We start from the raw sequence: 22,345 nt of genomic DNA, 5'->3' as shown, positions 1-22,345 counted from the left end.
ATTATTTCAAAAAAGCCGGACTAAATTTTAGTTGTTAAAAGGAAATAAAAAACAGTGAAATTGTGATTTATTTAGATTCAAAAACACTTAAACTTGGATCACATTTTAGTTTATATGAAGTTATCATAGAAAAGCATTTATGGCATAGTTTACAATTAGAGGTGATATAATAAGACCAGGAAGAAAAACTAAAATAATGACTTTCAATAATTTCTAAACCAAATAAAAAGTCATTTAAAAACTTAATAGACTACAGAGATTCTGGTTTATATATTAAATAACTAGTAATTTAGATTTAGCTTTAGTATGAAGGACAATAACTTAGATAAATTTGCACTTTTTTGGCTGTGTTTAAAGTACGAGCTCAAAAAGCATACAATTATAATTTGTTCTCTGGTTTATAGTTTGAAAAATTAAGCAGTAAGTAATGAAAAATAAACAAAACTGTTAAGCTGGTTATTATTGTTGTATAAAACAACTCGTTATCTTTAATAAAAAACCAAAATAATAAATTTTAAGTTTTTAGGGGAAACTCGTTAAAAAATTTAAAAAAGTAAATTATCAATTTTTTTCTTTCTTTTGTTGAAAAGAAATTAAAACAAAATCTTTTTTAAATAATTCAGTCTCTCGGATGTGATAATAAAAAAAAAAAAAACTAAATTAAGACAATATTCAATCAAATAAGCAAAAATGCATTGTCCGGGAATCGAACCCGGGCCTCCCGCGTGGCAGGCGAGAATTCTACCACTGAACCAACAATGCTTGTTGCAACTTCAAAATTAACCAAGTGATTATCAAATGCAGCGTATCTGCATTTGCTTATCAAAAGTAGCAACTGTTGTGATGATATAAACAATCAGGTATTCATTAAGCTTTGATTTTATGCGACTTGAATATTAGTGCATTTTAGTATTTACTTTTTTTTAACTATTTTATTAGCGGCTAATTATTTAGTTTTTGTTCATTTTTAAATTATAACCATTTTTAAATAGAATATTTATTTAAAAAAATTTTTTTTATCTTTATTACAGTCAAATAATTCATGTACGAACTAGAAAATTTTGATAGTAACACTAACCAAAATTTGTGTATCACAATTTAAATCTAGCTTATTTATTTACTAAACTAATTTACAATTTTATTTTCGTTTATTTTAAATAATAATAGACATTATTTGGTTGAAAACTGAAACAAATTTATAGTTGCAACTACTTAAGCTTAGTAGAAAAAAGTTGAGAAATTTTGTAAAAATATTAAAATTTACTTAAACTTTGTTAAAACCAAGTTGTCACTTTGATATCTAACTTTGTTAAACATTTTAGAAACCGGTTGTTAAAAACACAAAACTAAAAATTAATAATGTTTTTTGACGTGTCAATTTAGACAATTAAAATGTTTGCATTCAAACATACCATAAGCAGTAAGTAAAACTTGTGAATGAAACATTAATAGGTATATCCTTTTTTTACGTTTGTGTAAGCGCGATGATGACCAATAAAACCAGGGAATTATTTCTTTCTTTTTAAATGTATTTATTTGGAAAGGTCCTTAATTGTATTCTATTTGTAGTGTACGACTCGATAACAGAAACGTTTTTTCGTGCACCAGGTCCTAGGACCAAACACTTTTGGTATTTTATTTTTTGTCGTTCAGTAAACTATTCTACAAATTGCTCAAGACTATACTTGGATAAAAATATTTAACCTAGTTTAATCTTCTGATCCCATTAAAAATCGTAAGGTTATGGTAGTTGAAATTGTATAATAAAAAATAATTGATAGAATCCTTTCATAAGTACAATTAATTAACATTTAATTCATACAAAGCTATTTTATTGGATTATAAACTAAATAGTGCCTATGAGAATGAGAATTTTATTTATACTTTACTAAATTAAGAAAGTTTAAGCCATAGCTTTAAAATTAACATAACTTAATGAAATTAGTAATTTTTTTAGCTAATGAGAATTTGGTATTTATATTTGAAAAAAAAATTTAACAAGTATTTGTTTATGATTCATCTGAAATGTAGTATATAATAATTATTCTTGATAGCGTAAGCTATTAAGGTATTCTTTTTCACCTAAAGAAAGCTGTAGAAAAATACTTAATTTTTGATTAGATTATTAACTCCATTCATCGTTAGTTCTATATTATAAACAATTTTTTTAAAACCATAGTAGCTAAAACTTAAATATGACGTCAAGAAATTCACTAATTAGTTTTAAACAACAGCTAACGAACAACGTAAATTGAAATTCAACGACCGACAAGCAAAATTTCTCTATAAGTTTGCAGTTTACTAAACCACGTGATTATTTTCAACGAGCGTCAAATCTATCGAGCAAAAACACGTTTAAAATTTGCAGCGAAATATTATAGCACATTCTGTCGAGCTAAGGGCAAAAAAAAATAACGCTTGAACGAACATATGCTAGCATTCGAGTGCGCTACAGATTTACTTGCCTTGACATTTGGGTTTATATACAGTAATTTTTCTACATGAGATAAGCGTCGATGGTGTAACGGTTAGCATTGGTGCCTGCCAAGCACTAGTTCCGGGTTCGACTCCCGGTCGACGCACTTTTGTATTTTTGAAACAGTAGCGAAATATTTTGCATGTAAGAATGGAATGATGTAAATGTTTTAAGTAAAAATGAATAATTTCAAACTAATTTTAGCAAGCTTTATAAAACTTTACTAAAAATAGTAGAAGGACTACTGATGTAAATAAACAATTTTTAACTGTACTTTATTTTGAAATTATAAAGTTTGAATCAAGTAGTAAGCAAGTAATTTAGTAATTATTTCAATGACTAGATACAAGAGTCAAAAAAAATTCGAGTAGCTAGTTATTTGTTGGAATGTACTAATACTCTTGTTTTTAATTTTTACATAACTGTATTTTTTTCATGGTTTAGTAGTCAAGTCAAAAATCAAAAATCAAGCTCACCTACTTAATTATGTACTACCATTTAAAGTTAACTAGTAGTTATATTTACTAAAAAATATCGTTAAAAAACGGGTCATAAATTGTACCTATTTTCTTTTTAATATACATTCATAAATATTGTTCTGTTGACCCTGCTTAAACAATATGGTGTTTTAGATTCTGTTTGATATTGAAAAAAAAATAAAAAACACAAAATCAGCTGTAATAAAACAATTTATCAAAAGATAGTTCATTCACCAATAAACAAAATGAAACCACGCCCAACGTGGGGCTCGAACCCACGACCGTTGGATTAAGAGTACAACGATCTACCGACTGGGCTAGCCGGGCGCTTGCAGTAAAGTCTTGTTACAGCTACATATATGATACATTTAAATTCAAACTCTCATTGATTTCTTTTATTGTGTATTACCAGTTAACAATTGTTACCAATTAATTTATGAATAATGCTTATAATAAAGTATGTGAACGGGTCAAATATGCACTAAGACACTTTTGCAAGATTTTAATTAATTTTAATACTAAGATTTTAATTTTACTCCAATAAAACTTTTATAGTCAAAAAGAAGTTGCTTGTTTATTTAGAACTTCACATTTTTTTAATATTTTTAATTTTTAGAATTTTTTTTATAACGTTTAATTCATATGATATATAGTGAAATTATAAAAACTGTAATATTTTATAGCTAGAGTGAATAACACAAAAATTAAATTAATAATTTATTTTTAAGAAAAAATCAAGTAAAAAAAATTAAAGCAGCTAAAATTGTTCACTGAATAAATAGTTTAATGACGGATTAAAAATAACAAAAAATCATAGTAATTAATTCATTTTGAAAAGGGAAATTATGGCCAGTATGGGGATCAAACCCGCGACATTTGTGTTATTAGCACGACGCTCTGACCAACTGAGTTAACCGGCCACTCATGTAGACTATATTTTGTACGTATATAAAACATTGTGGTTTATAGTGATGTTGTTTTTAATGACTTACAAGAATGTATAATTCAAATTGTTTACTACACCAACTTATCTTTGGTTCATGTTTTATATAATACTGATATATTCTATGTACAACATACGATTTTTGAGTTTCTTACTTTTTTAAGAAAATTAAAATAATACTTTAAAATTCAATTTATATTTATACCTTAGAACTTAAGGCTCTTTTGATGTAATTATAAAATTTGAACGTTCGCTCAAAATATAACTCAGCGTAAGCCAAATATTTTTAACTAAAATAGAAAAAAAAAACTTTCTTTTCAAATCTTAAGCTTATTAGTTTTAATCTGTTTGTTTAAATTTAAATTTGTTTAAATTAATGATTGTAATATTAACATTATGTTAACAGTTAAATTTTTCAGATGCTATATGGTTACTTATTCAAACATAGTATAAGTATCGAAAACTAGTTGTGATTAAAATTAAGAAACTTAATAGTTAACCTAAAATAATTATTTTATAAAAGTACTTAGCTTTACTTAAATAAGCATCAACACATACTTGATACACAGTCTAGCAATAATAACAGTCTAGCATCAGATACTACAGTTTCTGTGTAGTCTAGCAACAATAACAGCCTAATTTAAACTAGTAAATAAGTTACTTGTTTGAATTACTTTGTTTTTGTTGTCAGTTACAAAAACAAAAATATTTACAAATTTTTTTTTACCTCCACATTTTTTGTTCTGTTATAAAATGTTCAGTTAAAATTTTATTAAAGCTTATTACACACATTTTTTAGTCTAGTTGTAGCACAAAAGTTTAATGATTTTCGAGTAATCTTATAAAAATAAATTAATACTAAAACAATTTACGTTTCATAAAATGGTATATTATTTGAATGCATGATGAAACTAGTATACTAAATTGATAAATAAATTCTATTTTAAGTATAAAATAACTTCTATTTAATATAGATAACAAATGTTTTTCAGACTTCAAGTTAAGCTTTTAAGCTGTAACACTTTAAACACATGAAAGTTAAGTTAAGTATGTAAGTTCTTAATACACTATCATGTAAACTTGTTTACTAAAATCACCTGTAGGTTAAAGAAGTCAAAGTGTAGTATTTTTGAAAGTTTTGTTGTTTTTTAAATGTTGATAAATAATAAAACACTTTTAATTAGGTTATGCTTATATTTGATATATGTATTATTTTCTTACCTAAGTTACAAAACTAAAGTGGTATATAATGTAATAGTGTTTATAGTTATTTTAAATAAATTATCTATTTTAAAGCTTTTTAGTAAGCTTTTAAAAAGTGCTTAAATTAATATTTTCAGATAAGTGCAAAATTACATTTATTTTTCATACTTCTTAAGTATTTTAAAGACTGTGAAGCGATTATTTTACTTGTAAAAAATATAATTAAAATAGTTTAAGGTCTCTTGAAGTGCAGTGTTCTAACTTATAGTTGGTAACAGGGGCGTAGCGTGGGGAGGGACACTGGCGCATGCGTGCCACCCAAAAAAAGAAAAGAAGTAAAAAAAGAATGTAATATCTTTATCCTTCATTGTTTTTTATTTCTGCTTAATTTGCAATTTTTCAGTTATGTTTATCTAGTATTCGAAAAGTTAAGCGAAATTTTGAATACCCATAAAAACAAGTTAAAGAAATTACCCAATATACTGATTCGGTGCGCAAACGAAAATGCGCACCGATGTTGATGAAAAACTCCATAAGGAAAAATTCTATAACCTCATTAACTTCATAAGATTTTAGACTCAAAAAGTACGCAACTAGTTAGTGCACCGCTGTAGTATAACCTTATGGCAGATTTTTCTACAAAAAGTTTACAAAAATACGTCACGCTTAAAGAAAAATTAAACAATTTTACAAGTTTTTTTTTTATGCTACAATAAATGTTTAAGACTACTGCTAGTTTTCTGATCTTTATTTTTGTAAACATACAAGAAAAAGCGTGTCGGCCTATGAGAAATAAACTTTGTTTGTGATATTTATTTTAAACAAATACAATCAGATGAATTAAATTTAAAAAACATATCTTTAACTATTTTACAAAGTTGTAATAAACTGTAATAACAGTTATAAAGTTGATCTATTTTAACTTATGTGTAACTTTATTTAAATTATGTGCAATGAGGTGTTCTTATCACTGTTTTATTGTATATTAAAGAGATTGGTATGTTTTTCGTAAATAAAAAAGATACTTTCGTTTTATTGAATATAATCATTTTTAAAGATATAAAGTTTACTGTTAGTAGTAAAAACAATTTTTATTTAATAAGTTTACATTTGTGCAAGTATAAGTAATAGTAATGAAATTTATACTTTTTTTTAAATTGTTTAATTTTGTAATGTATAAGTAATTTTTATAACAGTTACTTCGAACTTATTTTACTTAATGAATTTTTTTTCAACTTTTTTACTTATAAAAATATCTATATAAGATCTATTACAAAAGTTATAATTTAGGTTTTTTTTATAAAATAATTGCGCACCCCCTGACCAAAATACTTCGCTACGCCACTGGTTGGCAAGATTATAAATGCAATACATCTCATTTACCAAGTGGCCCGTTAATCTGTAGTTGTGATTTTTCAGAGTGAGGGAAGTCTTGGATTCAAATTTTAGGCTGGTTATACTTTTTGATAGTATAAATTGTATTGGTTAGTAGTGTAAACTTCTACTTATTTTTACTACTGCGTAATGCTTCTTACTTTAGTAACAACATTAAATAGTTATCAGCTTAAGTCTTATTTCACTTATCTATATTTTTAAAACTAATTTTATAACACGTTATTAATAAAAGTCTTATAACAGAAATTTCTCAACTAAATTTAAATAACAGTGCAACTAAAGTCTTTTATCATCTGTGAATGTTGTAAATTAATTCAATTTCTCAAAACAGTTTTCGAAAATAAAAACAATATTAAACAATAATGATAAGCTCTTAGTTATTTATATTTCAAGCATTATTTGATTAGAGTGAAACCCTTTGTAAAACCATAACAATTTGAACATTTTATTTCAAGTTTTATACAAATTACGAAATGCAAGAATGTAGAAGCAAAAAATAACTATAAATTTTTAGGTTAAAACTGTAATTAAACCTTACTAAACTAGTACAGCTAAAATTGTTTAGTAGTAAAGAAAATGGAAACTTAAAGTTGAATATACATCGTTGATTACATGAAAATAAACTTAACTTCACGTTAACTTTAAACTTCAGTAACTTTTTTTTTTTAATTTATATTTAGTAAATATTAAGATATTTGAAATTCTAAAGTGATTACAACGTTTACAAAATGTATAAAGTAAAATGTTTTTAAGCAAAAAATTTTTTTTGTTAGTTTAGAATATGTACAAATTAAGCAACAGCTATAAATATAAAACAAGCTCATGTAGTAATATTTAAAACTAAAAGTTGCGTTGTAACTAATGTAATGAAAGGTTTTTATTTTTTCATTGTTTTAACAATTATTTAAACTTTAGTTTAAGCAAGTCACTAAATATAATTTAATGGTACGCTACTAAATTAACGTAGTAAAAATATAAGTAAATAAATGACAACGCTTTATGGTTTAATTAAGCAAGTTATAGGTTTTTGTATTACAATACAAGAAAATAGCAAAAATTTTAAGTTTTTATGGTCTAATTTAAACAACAAACTAGTAAAAATTTGACAGTGTCGTACTAATTAGATAAATAAAGCTTAATAAATGTTTTAAAAACAAAAATTCCAAACAGTATTACGACTCAGTGTTTTTATATAAAAGTCATAATATCATTTATTTCTTGAATTAGTTAATTATAATTTATAAATGACATATAAGAATGCCATAATCTATCTTTAATAAAAACAGATTGCTTTTAAAATTATCTGTACATTTTTTCATGTTGAAATTTTTAAATACCGAATATCTTTTGTAACAATTTTTTATTAGACTTTCATGAGTCGTAACTTATTTATAAAACCAATTTTATTTAAATAAAAATATGTATATTGAGAGAACCAAGATAAATATAAAATTAAATACCTAAAGCTACATGAAACACTTAGTAATTACGTAAAATGCTTTAGAATTGCTGTTATGACAAGTTTATTACACTTAAATATTTATTAAAACAACTCAAATACACTTGCTAACGAAATAATTTCGCAGAAAAACAACAATTTGCTCACTACTTTTTTTATTCAACTGACGCACGTTTCTCCGTGTTAATGAAGTTAAAAAGTCTTTACGGATTTATCTAAAGCTTCCAAGTAACAGTTTTCAAAGTTACTTGGAAAACTTTGATAAACCCGCAGAACTGTCTTAATTTTTTTTAAACAGAGAAACGTCCGTCAGTTTAATAACGAAAAGTAGTGTAAAAATTAAGTCCAACACAAAGTTTATAAATAAAAACTTATGTAAATCTACTAAATTCTTTTCTTAAGTAAAGTTGTACTTTTAAAATTAGTATTCTCGTTTATAAACATTGACTTCTACGAACCTAAAAATAAAAGATTTTTTCACAATTTTTAGACTACTTATTTTTAAACATAAGGTATCTTTGATATTAGTAGATTTTTTTCTTTTTCTCTGCTAATAGTTTATCTAAAGCTATAAACAAGAAAATAAGTATGTGTAATAAAAAAAAACTTTCTTGTTCGATATTAATATTTGTTTTGTCATCGATGTAAAGAAATGCAATGTTTTATTTTAACTATGTTTTTCAGCTATAAAAGTTGACATACCTTTTGTATCAAAAATATTAGCTGTTCACTTATTAAATAAAACTAGAAGATCTAAAATTAGATAAAATTAAATTCACAATAATCAATAAATAAATCACTTAAAAAGTTCAAAACAAATAAAACCAGAACTAAAAAGATAGAAAATTTTACTAAACTTCCAGCTTACAAACAAAAATATACTTATTAATTACATGCAATATAAGCGAAACACTTAATAAAAAAGTTTGACAAAAATGAAACCTTTTTGTACAATGAAAGTAAAAATGTTTCAGCCCGGGCTCGAACCGGGGACCTTTCGCGTGTGAGGCTAACGTGATAACCACTACACTACTGAAACACTTGGCTGTAAGCGTAATATTGCGTATATAAACTTTTTGTACCTTGAATTGACTCTCTTTGAAAGCTTCAAACGACGAAAAAATCGGCGAAAGTCTGCAGTGCAGAAGCCTGGACTATCGTGTGCCGTGAGACAAGCTCAAGTTTAACAAAAGAGTTGATCATCAGACTTCAGTCATTCCATCTGATCATCAGTTTTTGTTGATTGATACGAGCAATCCATATGTCTTGCCTAGTGGACAATGTATTGAACGTTGTACAGCAAAAGACAATGCTGAAGTTACTGATCAATGCCATCAAATGGTTGCTTCATGTGAAAGCATGATAAACCGTTTGCAGATAGAAAGCTATAGGTTTTTCGGTTGTGACTGACTGATGAGTCCTAATAAGGACGAATCCATTTTCAGTTTACCGAAAGCATATGGTCTGATGATTTTTGAAAGCTTATGAACATATTCAATAGTACAAAGTAAAAAATGCTGTACAATACAATTGTGTTGTTTAAGTTAAAAATTTGACTTTAAATATACTTAGCAAATTATTAGCCTAAATGAAACTTATATTGATATATAGAAGTAATTGCTACAAGATTAGTTTTAATTTAAATTAAATTAGCTGAAGGTCTACCCTTAGAAATAGTTAAAACTAGACTTATATGTTTTAACATTTGAATCTCACTTAGCTATAAATATACATTTTTTCGTTTTTAACAATATTGTTTCAAAAAATATAGAAGTTTTACTATTATGCTGACAACTAGGAAATAAAAAAAATGTTTAAATAATTTGAAAGGTTTTTAAATTTTCAATCATGTAGTATTTTTAAGAGTGCAAACTTTGTTAGAATAAACGTTCTCTGTTTAATTAATTTAGAATTTTGGTATTAGTGTAAAATATATACTTATGAGCTTTGACAAAATATTTCAACTTTTTACTAGCTAGCAAAACATAAATGTACAACTATGTGACAAAACAGAAATATTTAATTAATTGAAAGTTGTTGTAAACATCAAATAGTACTCAAACTAGTATTAATTTTAATCAAAAGAAGACTTAGTTTATAAAACTTGAAACTTTATTTATATTACAATCAGTAAAACTTTTTAGTTTAACTTTTAGGACAAGCTTACAAGCTTATAGTGACTATTGAGTTTTAGTTATTTATTTATTGTCATACTTTGTTTAGTTGTAGTATAGTGATATGTTAATTTATTACTTATCCACGACTTAAATCAGTTTATAAATTTAAATAACAAATTTTCATTAGCTAGAAAATTTTATAATATATTTAGCAGTTTATTTCTACAGTTAGTTTTATCATTTAAAAACACCTCAATTTATTTTCTCAGTCATCATTTAATCAAAACATACTTAGATTTAAAAATATTAATTTTAATAAAATCATAAACTTAATATTCTTTGGTCACACGTATGGATACATACAAATAAAAACAAAAGCAATTACAAAGTAAAATGCACGACTTGAACTAAACATTTTTTACAAATAAACATCAAGTTTATAGCCATAAGCGTTAAACCACGTGAGAGTTTACCGCTTAAATTAGCAGATAAACTGTGTATAATTCTGCTAGCGAGCGAAAACGCGTTGAAAATTTGCAACGCATTATTATAGATCATTTTGTCGAGCTAACGGTAAAAAAATTAACGCTTGAACGCACATATGCTAGCATTTGACTGCAGTACAGAGCTAGCTGCATTTTCATTTGAGATTATATACAGTAATTTCTCCATTTCAATACAAGCATCGATGGTGTAACGGTTAGCTTTGGTGCCTTCCAAGCACTAGTTACGGTTTCGACTTCCGGTGGACATGTATTCAACATAATATAATCTTAATTAGATAAAACAGTAAGTAAGGATCAACGAAAAAAAAGTGTTTTAAGTAGTGTTCGATAGTTTAGTTGTTAAACTCATTAAAAAACAAGTTATAAATCAAAAAACCTAAAATATACACAAAAGAGTGATTGTTTTTATTTAAGTATTATAAACTGAATTAAAATTACTGTATTGAAAAAGTGTATCTATTCAGTTTTGTAAAATCAAAAACTTCAAGAACTCTATTTGAATTCTAATTGAATTTAAATCTACTTGTTATAATTCAAAAAAGCTACGTATAATGTAGTATATAATTTAAATACTCAGTTTATCTTCGACTACTGGGTTGGCCGAGTGGTTAAGGCGTTGGACTTAAGTTCCAATGGAAGATTGTCCGCGTGGGTTCGAACCCCACATCCAGTAAATTTTACGTGTAGTATTATTAATTTTCTTTTTATAACTGTAAGTTTTGAACTAAAAAAAGATTTGGCTTAAAAGCCTTATAAATATTATTTATTTACCTTAAGTGTTTACAATTTACTTTATAAGTTCATAGTTTTAGAAGCTTGTAGTTTTTATGTTTACTTGAGAAAGTTTTTAAGTTTTTATCCTATTTTACGCATCATAACGTGTTTTATGCTATTAACTTACTATAAAGACGTTTCTAAAAGTAAAATAAAAAAGTTTAAGCTCGTTTTCTTTTGATTGTTACCTTAAGTTATAGTAGTGATTTTAATTAACATTTTAAAAACTAAAACACCATATTTAGAGGGTTGAATACGTATGAAAGTTTAAAAAAAAAACTTTTTTAATCATAGATAATTTTTATAGTATATTTAGTTTATAATGCATGGAATAACTTAAGTGATTTTACAAAAAACTAAGCGTAGTAATACATAATTAAACTAAATGTAGTTTAAACAATAGATAAGTTTTAAAAATAAATAGAGTATAAATAAAATATTTTTTGCTAATTGAATCTACGGTTTTCTACATTTGTTGATAAATAGTTTTATTACATCTTGCTATAATTATTTGTTATTTAACCTACATTGGGCCGACAGGCTACAAAGTTTTAGTTATATGAACGCGATAGTTGGATACCACGTCACCGATTGCGTGGTCTAATGGATAAGGCGTCTGACTCCTAATCAGAAGATTACGGGTTCGTGTCCCGGCGTGGATTTCTTATTACAACTGCATTAGAGGTAATTCGTTGGCTTGGAAATAATCTATTTGTAAAATTCGACCGAATAAATTGTTTCCTAATATTTCTTTTTGAAAAATAACTTCAACTCAAAATTTAAATTTAGTAATGTTTCACCTGTTTGAACTAAATCAAACGAGATCATCACTTGAAAAAAACTGTAATTTTTTTTCAATATAAACATGTAAGAAGACATTAGGCTATACTTTATTCAAAACTTGCGTCTATGTGTAAGAAAACAAAAACAAAATAAAACTTATAGCTTAAAGTTATCAACTTCGGAAAATCAGTATATCGCCAGGTTAGTTTATGTTAAGGTTAGAAAAATGTAAGCTACTTAATAATAATATAATTTTAAAACATAAACAAAAAATATACTTACAATTAGCATGCTTATAAGATTCGTGAACAACAAGAAAAAACAACTCTTGTAACTAAAACACTAGGTTAATTACTGCTTTTAGTGTTTAAAATTCAATTATTGTATTGTGACGTAATTATAACTTAGGCATATAAAATCTTATAGCTCTAGTTATTAGAAATTTTGAAATTAGTTACTTTTGTTGGTTTTAATATTTGCTTGTACAAGTTGAAATAGTGGGGAACAGGTCAAAATTACACGAAGACAAAACTGCACGAAGATACTTTTGCACCAAGGGTTAGTTTTGGACGTAGGGTCATTTTTGCACGAGAGTTAAATAAAGCAAAAGAAAACTATAAGATAAATTAACATAATACCAAAAAAAGATTTAATGCATAAAGTAATACTTATTTTATATGTATAAGTATATAATTTAAAATATATATTATGTTATAAATTATAAATATAATATATTATAAATTATATAATTGTAAGTATATAAGTACTTATACATAAATGTATAAGTAATAGCAAAAATTAAAACAAAAAAACAAATAATAAAAGTTGTTATAAAAATAAAAAAATAATAAAACAAAATAAATTAAGTAAAATAAAATAATAATAAAAAAAAATCATTTTAATACAAAAAAAAAAAAATTCAACCCGTGCAAAAATTTCTTCTTGCAAAAGTGATCCTTCGTTCAAAAGTGTCATTTTGCAAGTTTATTACGTGCAATTTTATCCTCTCGTGCAAAAGTGTCTTCGTGCAAAAATATCTTCGTGCAATTTTGTGCCCTCGTGCAATTTTGTACGCTCGTGCAAACTTTAACGCTACACTAAATAGAAAATAGTGATGTATTTATCAAATTTTCTTAAGGTTAGAAATAAAGCATTTTAAAATGAAAACATAACTCGTTTCCTTTATTTAAAGAAGTTCTCCCGTCAGCATTCGCTATATTCATCTTCTCATCATTACTCATGCAACAATACGACAACTTGCAATTATAAATAAAAACTAACTTTAAAGGTGATTGAATTAAAAATATTAACGCGTTCTTACTCGCAGTATGTCTGTGATGTTCCTATTAAAAATAATTGTTTGAAGCATAGTTTATCAGAACTTAGTCTTGAAACATATTTTTGAATTTTTGATTTGTTTGAACTCAGTATAAGCCAAGTTTATCAGCACTGAAAGCTTAATTAAATATTTCAAAGTTTAAAAACTTTATCAACTGAGAAATTATTTAAAAAAAAAACATGAAAAAACATTTTTAAATCCTTTTAACAAAACAGAACATAAAATTAAGAAAAAAAAGTTTGTTCTCACGTAATGAAAACAAATAAGATAAATTATTACAACGAAATTCAGCGAAATATAGTAAAAAACATTAATACCTGACTAATAAATGCTAGTTGTAATGAAATACTTTGAATTTTGTACTTTATTTATGATCAATAAAGTATTATACTCGACTAAGGTTTATGTTTAAAGTTTTTTGAATAAAATTTATTGACAGCCAGTGGTAAACCAAAACTTAAAGAACAATTTCTCAAATGAATATCAATTATTTCTATAAAATTTTAATAAACTTTATTCTGTTGTTTTTGTAAAAACGTAGTACTGTAAGTATATAAAATGTTACTGATTTTAATTGTTTTAAATAACCACAAAACACACGTATATTAAGAAAAACTTGAAGAAATTACGTTTTATAGTTGCAAAGTTTGAAAAGTGTTTATTACGTTTCTTTCTTTAAGTATTTGTTGATATTAAATCATTGTTAATAAAATACATACCGATATAATCCATGAAATTAATTTTATATGCTCGAGTTGTAAATTACCTTCACAAGCGTCGATGGTGTAACGGTTAGCATCAGTGCTTTCTAGTCACTCCATAACAACTTCTGGTTGATTCACCATTTACCAATAAAAACTTTGGAAAAATACAAAAACTATTTTCTATTCTCTAAAATCTTAGAACATTTAGACTACAACAACTGTATAGTGATAGAGGACCTGAAGGCTCATCATATAAACTAAGTATTACCATAAAAAGCTAACCTTGCTAATACATTCTAAATAGGACCTCTATGTGGTATTTACCTAAGTACTGTTCAATAAGTTTTACATTTTATTACACATTACAATATAAACAAATTAAACACACACTACAAAGAATACATAACATAATAGTCGATTAAATAATACTCAGCTTAAATAAGAGTCAACAGGTGGTTTTGGATGGCTCACCATTCTACCAAAAGCAACGTTTATTCAAAGTTATCATATTTAAGCATTGAGAAATTATTCTTTTTTTTTTGCAATCTCTTCTCTTATACAATTAAGAAAGCAGTGAAGCATGCATTACTGCTACACTCCCTTAACCTGTTTTTTTTTAAGTTAAAATTTGTTTCTTAGATTTTAAAATTAAAACATAATTTATGAAATTTAGTTCATATTAGGTTTTTTCCCCCTCCTAAAAAAACTAAAAAAATCATTTCACCAGTTAAGTTATTTTTATATTGCTATTTAAAACAATAAAAACTTTATAGAAAGTATCAAAAGACTTGACAAAATACTTATATACATAACATAAGTGCACATGCAAAGTTATAAGTGAATTGTATATTAAAACTTTTTACAACAACTAAAACACTTAATATGTTTGTGTTAGTTCAAATTTTTATAAAGTCAGTCTACTGAAGTCCACTTCTTATCCCATCATCTTGTCGAAAAACTAACGTCTAATGTCCATACAACTTTTGTGTTTGTTACAAATAGGAAGGTAGTTGTCGCCGACTGAATGAGTCCGAACATCCGCTAAATCAGACGATGACCTTTAGTAAAAGTTGAAGTTGGTGATGAATCGATTCATCTAATTACATCGAACTTGATGATCTTCATCAAACTTACGGCTGTGACGTCATAATAGGCTGACATGAACTAGATTGTTCGTTGTAGTTGTCCATTGATATTTTTAGATGTATTTAATTTTATATTTTTAAAATAAATGTTATATTTAGTCACTCAAGATTAAAAGACATTTTAAATGCTTTAACTTTTAAAAGTTTTCAATAATCAAAACAAGTGTTTTACTAATAATATTAAGAAAGAAACTTTGTTTTCGTAAAGTAACTTTTAATAAGTGTAATGTTTTGGAAACAATTAAATTGTAATAATATTATCACAAAACTATTAAGTTTTCAAATAAACCCCAAATGAAAGAAATAATTTAAATTCGTAAACAAATAGGGGAAGGAGATGTTTTGAAATATGTTTAAAATAATCAATTACTCCTTTTCGCTACACAATTTAAAAACAAATGGCTTTAAAAAGCTTTAAGGAAATAACAATCAGATTTCGTAAATAAATAACAATTTTGTTTTTAAAACAATTGTTAAAATTAACTATGAGAGTTACTCCTATAAACATTTTTAAAGTATTTATCAAATATCTGCATCGATAAAAATTATTTTAATTTCTAAGATAATATTTTAAAATCATCTTAAAATAGCCAAAACGAAATTAAGTGTTACTTTTAAGTGAATGAAAATAACGTCATAAGAAATGTGCAAAACTTAACTCCCTTTACACAAGTACATTAAGTTTCAGTTAAAAATCAGCTGTAAATGCTAATTTGCTAAAACATACATTTGTTTAAAGACTACTTAAGAAGCTTTTTTTTAACAAAATAAACTTTTTATTTCAATCTTCACAATAACACACTGACGTTTAGTAGCTAGTTTTAAAAACTTTAACAATTACGAGTTATTTTAATGTGAAAACAAATTGAACAGTTTTTCAACAAATATTTTTCTACTTTCCTTATTAAAATGCTTTTTTTTTCGAAGCAATAAAAAGTCCTTAAATGATTTGCTAGTACATTAGCTGCTTCCTTAGACTATTCATTTATTCTTAACCTCTAGTATAGAGTATTTGCTAAAAATTTTAAGAAATATCACTTTCTTTTTGACTAAACTTAGTTTTTTAAATCGAAATTTTGCGGTATCATTACACATAGCAACTTATTCGCAACATAAATTCAAAGAATAACTTGCTCATAACTTATAAGAAAGTTTTTTGCTGTCTGCAGTTGTTTAAAATAATCTTTTTCATAAGATAGATTTTCATTTTGTTACACAAAGGTAAATATAACAATGGCTACAGATTCAGTATATCCACGATATAAACATTTGTAGCTTACTTTTAGCAAAATGCGAAACATTAGTTAGAAGCTTTTTGTAGATGTTGAGAATAAAAGTCAATAAGAATCCTATTCATCGGGCTCATTTTTTGCTGCTAAATGTTTCCGTGGTTTAAAAAGTTCCTCCCTATACTTTTATAAAAAAACAATTGCAATGTGCACTTATTGCGCTCGGTTGACGACTTTTTCGTGTGTTGGCGTCTTAGATAAACTGCATTTTTTGTTTAAAATTGTGCACTTTGGCACTTGAAAAAAATATAAAGAAGGTAAATGATAATAACCACGAAAACAAGAAAAAAATAAGTATTTGTTAATCTTGAATAAACAACACTTTGGTTACGCAGTTTTTGTATACCTTAAACACATTTAATATTTTTAAAGCCGATTTTTTTAATAAACACTAAGTAGTTTTTACAAAGAAGATATTTAAGAGAAAAAGTCAAATTTTGGAGAAATAATTTTTGGAGGTCGTCGTGACTTTTAAAACTTTATTTAAAAAATTTCTGAAATCTTTTTAGACTCAAGTTTGTATATAAGTTAAGTAAAAAGTCATCCCACTTTAAAATACTAAAATGATTAATGAAAAAAATCTGTACATCTTCTATTAATTAAAAAGGTGACTTCTGTATTTGTATAAATTATATACTACAGCAATTCAAGAACAAAATAATTCGCTGCGAGCAGGATTTAAATCTGAGCGGGCAATGCCCATTAGATTTCGAGTCCAACGCCTTAACCACTCGGCCATCGCAGCTCCCGTTGGAAATATACTTTTCTAGTTTATATAGTTAAGTAGTTGTCAATACAAAACAAATCATATTAAGAAACTAAGTAAATAAGCTTTTTTAAGTATATATAGTTTATAGTTACAAAAGACTAAACTTTTCAAAAATTTGTTATTTAAATGTTATTTAGTTATGTTTTAGTTTTGTTATTTAGTTCTTATATCCAACGATAACTACCAATAAATTTATATCAATACTAATTTACTCGTAATTATATTCAACAAAATATATTCTTCGTAACTAGATGAAAAATGATTAATTTAAAAAATAAACAATGCATAGGCAAACATAACTATTTTTTTTTTAAATTGATATGATAAAATTAAATCATTTTCTAAAATATAGTTCATAAAGTAGCCTGACAGGGTACTTGAACCCCTGACCGTTGGATTCAAAGTCCAACGCTCTACCGACTGAGCTAGCCAGGCTCACGTCGACACTGAAATTATAGCGTTTATAATTAAAATCGTTATACATTGTGACGTAGTGATTCAAACTTTGTGACGTAGTTATTGAAACTAATGTTGCAAAATGGAAAATACTTTTCAAATTTTTTATTTAGTATTTAGGCTGTTACAAATTAATGGTAATACAAAATTGTTAGTAATCTTTGAATTAGGAATTGTAGTAATACTACTACTTTTACTTTTTATTAATAGTACTATTACTAATTATCTTTATATTTTAATTTATATAAGTTAAGTTTAGTTCTGGTAGAAAATTGTACAACAGGTTATTTATCTGTTCAAGTGTGAAACTATTTCTGCTGTTCAAAAAAGAAAAATAACACTTTTAGCAGAAAATACTTTCCAGTTTTATTTAAATGCTTGATTCAAAGAAATCATTAAATAAGTTTAAATAAAAATATTTCACACGGAAATCAATAATATAGTGAAAAAAAAACATTATTTTAAGTACCAAAACAAAATAAAGTTTCATTGCAAAATCATGTTCTACCGGGACTTGAACTCGGATCACAGAATTCAGAGTTCTGATAACTAACCATTACACCATAGGATCGCACGTTAATATTATATTTTTTGTGAATTTATAGCTACAAACACTATCAAACTTTTAGATAAGACACGTCTTGTTTAAGTTTGTTTTACACTTAATTAAAGGGAATAAAAAGTATAGCTTTAACTACATTTATACATGTAATTTATAAAATAAGGCATGTAAAACAATTGATTTAACGATTTGGGATTACTTTTTTAATTATACTTACACGTTAGTTTTAAAAGTTTAGTTTTTGTAAAGAAAAAAAAAAACATAATTGTAAAATATATATAATATGAAGCTTTATTACTTTTTGAAATTTTTAGAATAAAATAAAAAAACAAGTATAGATAAGTTTATATTAAAAAAATTAATTTAGTTTTTTCTATTTAGTTTGAACCGTTTAAAATAAAAAAAATTACAAACTAGTAATAAAAAAAATCAATTTAATTATGAAAATGATAATTTTTTTGTTAACATAAAAACTAAACTAAATTTTACTAGTTAGTTTTGGTTACTTATAAACTTGTTTAAGGCTAGTATAGTAAGGGAGCGGGTCAGAATGACACAGCGACAAAATGACACGGTGCGTCACCTTGGCACGGTGCGTCACTTTGGCATAGAGGGTCACTTTGGCATGGCGACAAAATGACACGGTGCGTCACTTTGGCACAGCGACAAAATGACACAGTGCGTCACCTTGGCACGGAGGGTCACTTTGGCACAGCGACAAAATGTTACGGTGCGTCACTTTGGTACGGAGGGTCACTTTAGCACAGCGACAAAATAACACGGTGGTTAATAAGGGAGAGAACGATTTGTTGTGAAACTTCATTGGTATGGCCAACGATCTTATTTTTCTAGGAAATTTTTCGGTTTCCTGTCTTCTAACCGGTTTTGTAGAAATAGCAACAATTACATTGATTAACTTTAAAAACAAAGACCGTAGGATTTTTTGATTGTGACTTCATAAAATAAAGTGAAACACGTAATGTTTATACCTTCTATTGTCCATCGTCGTACTTATAAACAACATACTCATTTTTAAGCAGTAGCAAGGTGTTAGATGTGCTTAATAAACAAAAAATAGTTGTTTGTATCAAACAACGTTCACAACGATGCAAAAACAGCAACTTTTTTAACAAAATACGACTGCCAAAATTAAAGGATATTTATTTTTGATTTCTTTCGAATGGAAAAACTTAAATACAGTTTAGTACTAGAACTTGAAACGAGTAATAAAAATTAGAAAATGACTTGCTATTTTACGACTAGAAAGATAAAAACTCATACAAACATGTTTTTTAAACTTCAGCAATATTCTGATTTAAAAAACACAATCTACATTTTAGATCAATAATTCAGCACATCAATTCAATAAACTAGTAGATGTAAATACAGAGGAAAGTTTGTTTTATAAACTAAAACTCAGACGTTAGCGAAAACAACTTTTCTGCTGTTGTAATTCTGAATTCTAATGCGGTTTTTATTTTACATTTTTATGCTTAAAAAAAATAATACTTGCGCTCTTTTGGCGACTTAATAGGTTGCAATTTTGAACTAAAATACTGCATTCCCTGACGACCTACGTTAGAAGCAACATCTTCAAAAAATCATTATGCACTTGACTTAAAAGATCGAAATTTTGCGCCTCTATGCGACTTATGTTAGTTGCAACATATATTGTGCACTTACAAGTATAAACATAATGCTCTTTCGCAAATAAAATTGTGCACCTAAGCACTAAAATTGCATAGATAAAAGTATAAGTACAAATAACCGCAAATAAATTAGTTTTTTAGCAAAACATTCCCTACATCAAGCATCTCTTTAAATAAAACTCAATAAACCACTAATACACACTTGTAATACAATTGTAGACTTGCTTTAACAAAATACAATGTTTCTCACTTTTATATAAGTAAAACTTCGCAAAATAAAACATTATTGCAATTGACATTGTCAAGATTTTAAACTCGTTAAAAAGTTGATTAGTAATTATTTAAATTATTTTCTCGCTCCGTTTTTTAACGGATTAGGCGTCTGATTCCTATTAGAATATTCCTAAAGCTCAGGCAACTCGTGGTCTCTAATGTCTCAATACAGATATTGGAGACTACGGGTTGCCCATGATAATTAGGTAAATAGAGCGTCGCTTTCACCAATTACTTCCAATTGCCCAATACTTTCAAAATGTTGTCTATTTTATATCAAAATATTTATTTTTTCATCAGAAAGAAATTAACTCCTAATTAATAAACAATATTATTTTAAGATTTTAGAAAAATCTTTTTAGAAATCTTAGAAAATGTATTTATTTTTACAAAAAACTCCGTTTTTATTCGCAAGATTAAAAATAGAAAATTAAATATTATTTTCATAACAGAATTAAGACAAAACCAAGTTTTTTAAAACTTTGTAATAAAACTCAACAATATAAAGTAACAGAAAAGGTTAACTAGCAAATTAAAATCTGCTTTTACTGTATTATTATGAAATTTACTTACTGATTTTGTACTAAATATAAATGCTAAAGCTTAAATTTGTAAATTGTATTTTAAAATTAAAAAAAGTTAGTTTTGAAATTTATTAAACTAAGTTAAATGTACGCTTATTGTGTTAAAGTTTAATTTATAAAAATTTCTATATAAAAAACATTTCAGCTGTTTAAGTTTTTATCTTATGCAGCTGGTTTACATTTCAGTATGTAGTAACCTTAACTGCTTAAAAAAAATATTATAGTTGTTATGAAAATTAGGTAAATAAAAAGGCAACAAATTAGCTAAGTTTTAAAACACTGTTTAAATAGACCAATTCAAAAGATAAATACAAAAAAAATACTTTTGCATGTTCAGTTTACTAATAGTTACGTTTGCGTTTATAATATTTTTATTCAACAATTTCTACAAGCTTCGATGGTGTAACGGTTAGCATTGGTGCCTTCCAAGCACTAGTTCCGGGTTCGACTCCCGGTCGACGCACTTTTGCCTTTGTTTTTAATGGACTATTTCAAATGATAACTACTTTATCTTTTTTAATTAGTGAATACAACTTCGAAAAATTTCAAACATAAAACTTTAGTATTATTATTTTACTCCATTTTATAAAGATCTTGTTTTAGGCCTAAAACTTTTTCAATATAGTTTCTTATGGTTTAGATTTAGATAGTTTTAACTTATTAATCAAAAAATTTCTAACATTGAAAAGATGTTTTAAAATATACAAACTAGAAATAAGCTTTAGTGTTTAATGTTTAAAGTTGTAACTTAGTTACTAAAGTTATAGATAGTTGCAATTTATTTTAGTAATCAAGTAAATTAACTGACAAAACGCTAATGTTGTTTTCAAAACTTAGAAAAAAGTTAATTTAGTTTACTGTAATTACAAGTTTAAATGTGTATTAGGCTAATACAGTAAGATTAAGCTAAAAGTTTAAATTCAATTATGGTATAAAAGTTGTAATTATTCTTTTTTAAGCACATAATTATAAGTTTTTTAACCCTTAATAGTACTTTGCAATCAGTACTTATTATAACATATACATGAAAACATTTATTTGTATGAATTAAAACTAACAAAAAGTTTACAACACTTGAATTAGTTCAGTTGATTAGCAAAGTTAAAAGCTTATTTATCATTTAGTAACAACATTAATTTTTATGATGTTTACTGCTGTTTAAAATTAGAAAAACCTCTCAGTTTCATTAAAAAAAGTTAAAGTTTTATTTAAGATTAAATTTTTTTTGTATAACATAAGCTGAAATATATTTTGGCTGTTTTCAAAGAGTAAAAAACAAGAATAAAAATAAAATAATATATAGATGTATGATATTAGATAGTTAAAAATCAACTTCAGTTTAGGAAACTGATAAATATATAAAACTAAAATAGCTTTTGGTCATATCATATTGCAATTTAAGTTATTTTAAATTTTACCATAAAAATAATAAATACAAAG

At 25.8% G+C, this 22,345-nt stretch overlaps 6 non-coding genes across 6 annotated transcripts; 2 read left to right on the top strand and 4 right to left on the bottom strand.

Moving 5' to 3' along the window:
* Positions 1-691: 691 nt before the first annotated feature.
* Positions 692-762, bottom strand: Trnag-gcc (transfer RNA glycine (anticodon GCC)). The gene has a single exon. It is a non-coding gene; the product is annotated as a tRNA-Gly (tRNA).
* Positions 763-8,921: 8,159 nt separating this feature from the next.
* Positions 8,922-8,994, bottom strand: Trnav-cac (transfer RNA valine (anticodon CAC)). Its single transcript has one exon. It is a non-coding gene; the product is annotated as a tRNA-Val (tRNA).
* A 2,174-nt stretch (positions 8,995-11,168) lies between these two features.
* Trnal-uaa (transfer RNA leucine (anticodon UAA)) lies at positions 11,169-11,251 on the top strand. The gene has a single exon. It is a non-coding gene; the product is annotated as a tRNA-Leu (tRNA).
* A 6,024-nt stretch (positions 11,252-17,275) lies between these two features.
* On the bottom strand, positions 17,276-17,357 carry Trnas-cga (transfer RNA serine (anticodon CGA)). The gene has a single exon. It is a non-coding gene; the product is annotated as a tRNA-Ser (tRNA).
* A 386-nt stretch (positions 17,358-17,743) lies between these two features.
* On the bottom strand, positions 17,744-17,816 carry Trnaq-uug (transfer RNA glutamine (anticodon UUG)). Its single transcript has one exon. It is a non-coding gene; the product is annotated as a tRNA-Gln (tRNA).
* Positions 17,817-21,296: 3,480 nt separating this feature from the next.
* Trnag-ucc (transfer RNA glycine (anticodon UCC)) lies at positions 21,297-21,368 on the top strand. The gene has a single exon. It is a non-coding gene; the product is annotated as a tRNA-Gly (tRNA).
* Positions 21,369-22,345: the final 977 nt, after the last annotated feature.

This window comes from Thalia democratica, chromosome 2 (assembly GCF_965202585.1).
Source record: "Thalia democratica chromosome 2, ktThaDemo2.hap1.1, whole genome shotgun sequence".
Taxonomy (NCBI): Eukaryota; Metazoa; Chordata; class Thaliacea; order Salpida; family Salpidae; genus Thalia; species Thalia democratica.
This window is presented reverse-complemented; position numbering and strand designations above follow the sequence as displayed.